The sequence below is a fragment of the Chrysochloris asiatica genome, unplaced genomic scaffold (assembly GCF_000296735.1).
Source record: "Chrysochloris asiatica unplaced genomic scaffold, ChrAsi1.0 scaffold00235, whole genome shotgun sequence".
In the NCBI taxonomy this organism is placed as follows: domain Eukaryota; kingdom Metazoa; phylum Chordata; class Mammalia; order Afrosoricida; family Chrysochloridae; genus Chrysochloris; species Chrysochloris asiatica.
The window spans coordinates 4,537,747-4,543,151 of NW_006408753.1; positions in this window are offsets into that span (position 1 = coordinate 4,537,747).

Genomic DNA, 5,405 nt, shown 5'->3' on the forward strand with positions numbered 1-5,405 from the left:
CCATGTTCTAATTATTAATGGATGCTTACATAGATTTCTTCTCATTTTGAGTTATGTCTCACCAACAAATAAAGGTCCCAAAAACTTTACTCTATTCACATCATCAAGGTCAGTTCTACTTTGAGGAGGCAGGTCTTCCTCAATCATATTTTGAGTTCCTTGAAACCTGAGGGGCTCATCCTCTAGCACTCTATCTGTCAGTATCCGAGTGCTATTCATTATTCTTCAGTATACAATATTCTGGTGCTATCAATCTGTGTTCCACTGCAATTCATTAGGTTTCCTGTGGTGAAACATTCAGAAGTAGTCTACCTCTCCTTCTTCCTAGTCTGTCTTAGTCTTCAAGCTCAGCTGAAACCTGTCCACTGTGGGTGACCCTGTGTCCAGCATCATCACAGCAACACACAAGTCACCACAGTATGACAAATTTATATAGGAGTGGTGGATAATTTGGCAATCAAGTTCTATAATCTAATGGACTTTATTTTAAGTGCAATATGGGTTGAGAAACTTTCCTTTGTAATAAAAAGAATTAGTTTTGGAAATTATTTAATAAATGGGAGTCAAAGTTCATTTTTACAAAACTCTTAATGAAAAAAAAATTTTTTTCCCCAAAAAGTCTAACTCATTTTTACCTCCTTTGCATTGCACATTCCTTTGTGATTTCAAGGTCATAGTTAATAAGAACAATGCCTTTATTTCATCAGGGGACATAATAAGTGGTATATTTACACTTGAAAGCAAAAATTCTGTTTTTAGTATGATGAGATTCAGCTCCCTTCTTTGTACTTCAGTTCCCCCTTCTTTGCAATTTTCTCTCCATTCAAGTATTCATTATCACAGGAAGGAAGTTTTGTCACATGCAGTGACAAATTGTTTCATTTATTTAAGATAAAGCCTTTGTATTTCACTCCATATGCTAATACAAACACATCTTTAATGATTAGGAAAAGATAAAATCTTTACCTACTAGGAACAGAAATTTCTCAGTATTCATACTCTTCTAATAAAACCACATATGGAGTCACCAGGCCAGCTGCCTAAACAACAGCATTCTTTTAATCAGTAAATCATTATACTAATAACAATGTCAACAACAACAATTTTCAGTCTTCTGAGTTTAGTTTCACATCTAATTTTGTACTTACACAAAGTTTATCCTAGCAGAAGGTCCCCCACTTACTCAAGAAAGTAGCCTTTACAATTTAAAGGAAAAGGAGGGAATCCACATTTTGACTAAGTCAGGGCTTAGTACTATGCTCATGAATTTGCTAAAGAGTAAGCGTCAAATATTTCTTCACTAGCTAAATCTTGTAAAGTGGTTGCTCCCAAAGTATCATGAACAGAATTTGTTCATAAGACAAAACTGAGTTTATTGTTGACTATGAGGAAATTGTTGCTGTGTACCTTCAAGTTGATTCCGATTTACAGAGACCCTATAGGACAGTGTAGGGCTGCCCTATAAGGCTGCAATCTTTAGGGGAGCAGATAATCAGGTCTTTTCTCCCAAGCAGCCCATTCATGGATTGTTACCATCAACCTGCTTAGTCACCAAGTGCTTAACTATTATGCTACCAGGGCTCTTTTAAAGGAGAATGCTATCCCCAAATACTTTGGCAGAATCTTGGTGTTGAGAAAAGGAAAGGGGAGGACTTACTGAGAATTGGAAATTTGATTTAAGACAGGTTCTCCAAATAGAGGGACTTGATTTGGATTGGTGAAGGAAATGGACTCAGCAGTCCAGGACTAGTGGAAGCATAAGGAGGGAATTTAAAGAGGAGGGATTCAAAGAATTTTAGTACATAAACAGTATTGAGATTTTTCATTGAAAATTGGGTGAGTCTTTCAAGGAAGTCCCTCTGAAGAAGAGTCAAACCTGGGCAGAAGACTCCTAGAAGACTATAGCCATGATGCCATGATAAAGGAGGTATGGTGCTCTAACATAAGCTCTGGACTGCCAAACTCGAGGTCAGTGGTTTAAACACACCAGCAGCTCCTTGGAAACGCTATCCACAGTTAATATGAGTCAGAATTGATTCATAGGCACCTAACAACAATAATGGAAACAGAATTGAAGTTTTATTAGTGGGTCAATGGTAGAGTGTTTACCTTCAACAATGCAGGAGACCTATGTTGGATTCCTAGCCAATGTACTTCAAGTGCAGGACACTATCGGTGGAGGTTTGTGTGCTGGATGAAAGGCTTATTTATTTCCAAAAGTATTTTGTTCCCCTGTATAACAATTGACATAAGTTGAGGACTGACTAGGCAAGAGCTAATAACAAGCTAACAAAACCTTGCTTAGATGTCCTTCCAATGACCCTTACAGATCCTTCCCCCCCTGCCACCCCGGCAGACACATTTCCTTTCTATGCCTCTGATTGTTCGCCTAACTGTTCGGTGTCTGTTTCGAAGTCCATACCAGATCTGGTTTGAAAAGGCCAATGTTTCAAAGTTATTATTTTTTTAATCGAACAGAATTATCACTCCTTTAGTGTGGTGGATTATCTGTGGGATAAGCACTGGACTGAAAAACACAAGGTTAGTGGTTCAAGGCTATCAGGGACTCCATAGCAGAAAGATGAGGCTTTCAGCTCCCTTAAAAATTTACAGCCTCCAACACCCTACACAGAGTTACTATGAGTCAGAACCAACTTGATGGCACTTAACAACAATTGCGGTGAAGGGGCGTGCAGTGGCTATGTAGGGTAAGTGCTGGACTGCTAAGCACAAAGTTTGTAGATTGAACCCACTGGTCACTCTGAGGAAGTAAGATGACAGCAATTTACAGTGTTGGATACCCTGTCCAGGGTCACTTTGAACAGGAACCGACTCACTGGCTCTTAACAAGTGTGATAAATGGTGACTAAAGGAAATTAGCAGTAGATGAATTCCTTGTTGTTCTTCCACATTTGCCTCAGCAATCACCTTCTCTGAGAAAATTTCTTGGATCTCTTGTCTTGAATTAGTTTTCTAGTGGTATTTTTATTATCCAATATCAGATTTTATTATAACAAGGTGTGTTGTTTTCATATTATTTTGAATTTGTTAAGTACCATTGAGTGGATTCTTACCCAAAATGACCCTGTATAGGGTTTCCAAGAAGCAGCTGTTGGGTTTGAAACATTGACCTTACTGTTAGTAGTAGTTCAGTGCTTATCCAGTAAAACCACACCATGACTTGTGCCATCAAGTCGGTACCGACTCATAGTGACCTTATGCACAGCAGAACAAAACACTGCCTGATTCTGGGCCAAACTCACTACTGTTGCCATGCTTGAGTCTATCGATGCTGCCACTTGGCCAGTCCATCTCGTCGGGGGTCTTTGTCTCATACTCTGACCCTCCACCTTACCAAACATGATATCCTTATCCAGCGACTGGTCCATCCTGACAATATGTCCAAAGTATGAGAGATGAAGTATGGCCATCTTGGCCTCCAAGGAGCACTCTGGCTGCACTTCTTCCAACAAAGACCTATTGGTTCTTTTGGCAGCCCATGGCACTTTCAACATTCTCCTCCAACACCATAACTCAAAAGCATCAATTCTTCTATGGTCTTCCTTATTCACTGTCCAGCTTTCACATGCATATGAGATTATTGAAAATACCATGGCTTGGGTCAGGTGCACCTTAGTGTCAAGATGTCAAGTTGACATCTTTGTTCTTCAACACTTTAAAAAGGTCTTGTGCAGCAGATTTGCCTATTAATTGTTGTTGATGTTGTCAAGTGTCGTTGAGTTGATTCCGACCCATAGCGACCCTGTATAGGGTTTCCAAGGAGCAACTGGTGAGCTTGAGCTGCCAACCTTGCAGTTCAAATGACTTCCCAGTCTAGTGCATTAACCCACAGCACCACACCAGGACTCACCAGTCTGTAAATCCATACATTTTGAAGATACAGTGGTCAAGAAATATTAGTTGAATTAATGAATAATATGTGAAATATTTCTTTTCTGAAATTCATAGTATTTCTAATAATCAGGGATTGTTGTTGTTGTTGTTGTTAAGTGCTGTCGAATCGGTTCCAACCCATAGTTATGGTGAACTTGGACCACCAACCACCAACCTTGCAGTTCAAACTGACTTTGCAGTCCAGCGCATCAACCCACAGCACCAACTATTGCTAGATGGTCTTAGAATATTGGATTAATCTTTATAGGGGTATAAAAAGAATGAGTTTCAAAGTATAAAAATTATTATCCTAGACATAGCCATCAAATGTTAAAGTTGTAGTTATTTATCATTTAGGAATCAGCAAAAAGCAAGATAAAGATTTGAGGATACTTCATTAAATGGTCCAAAAGGAAAAAAGAATGGTGAATTTAGCATTAATTTAGATATAAAGCATTTTATTATAAAATGATAATCATAAACTTTGGGGATTTCCTTTCTTGCCAAGTCAGTAAAAGAACGCACTGATTTTTCAGCACACTAACATTGAAACTCTAAGGGATTGGACTTTGTGCCGGTTATGTGTCAATTTAGTTAGACTATGATGATTCTCAGTGATTTGGCTGATATTGTACAGTGTAATATCACATAATTATCCTCCATTTTGTCATTTGGTGTGAGCAGATAATCATTTGAAAGCTAATCCGTTTCCTTTGAATCTTGCATCCAACTATTCACCCTCTGGTTTCCAGTTCTTGTTATGAGACTCTGCCATTTCACCTAAAGATTTTGGGTTCATCACACCCTGTAACCACACGAATCAGCAGAAACCTCCAGTCTGACATGTGATCCACAGATTTGGGAATTGTCAGTCTCCACAACTGTATGAACCATTTCATAAAACTAAATCAGTCAATCTACCTATTTATCTATCTATCTACCTATCACATGAATTGAATTGTATCCCCCCAAAATAAGTGTCAGCTTGGCTAGACTATGACTCTCACTGGTTTGGAAGTTATGCAATGAGACAGTTATGCAATGAGTCCTCATGATCTGATCTGATGTGATAAACCAGTCAGCTGTACAAAATTAAGAGTGGGATGCAACTCTGATGCAATGTAAGGGACGTTTCCCTGAGGTGTGGTGTGCAATACCTTTGATCTTGTAAGAAATAAAAGGAGAGGGAATTGAGCAGAGACAGAGAAGGACCTACTATTTCCAAGAAAGAGGAGCTTGGAGTGAAGCTCATCCTTTAGACTCAAGTCCCTGTGTTGGGAACTTCCTAGATCAAGAGGAAGATTGATTCCAAGACACATGGAGATTGTCTAGGAATTCAGGCCTATTGATGCTGAAGTGAGACAAGGACTTTTCTCCTAGACTGTGAGCCAACAGAGAATGAAAGCCTTCCTCCAGAGCTACTGCCATGAATTCAGATTTCTAGCCTTCTAAATTATGAGGGACTCAATTTCTGTTTGGTAAAGCCATTCACTTATGGTATTTCTGTTATA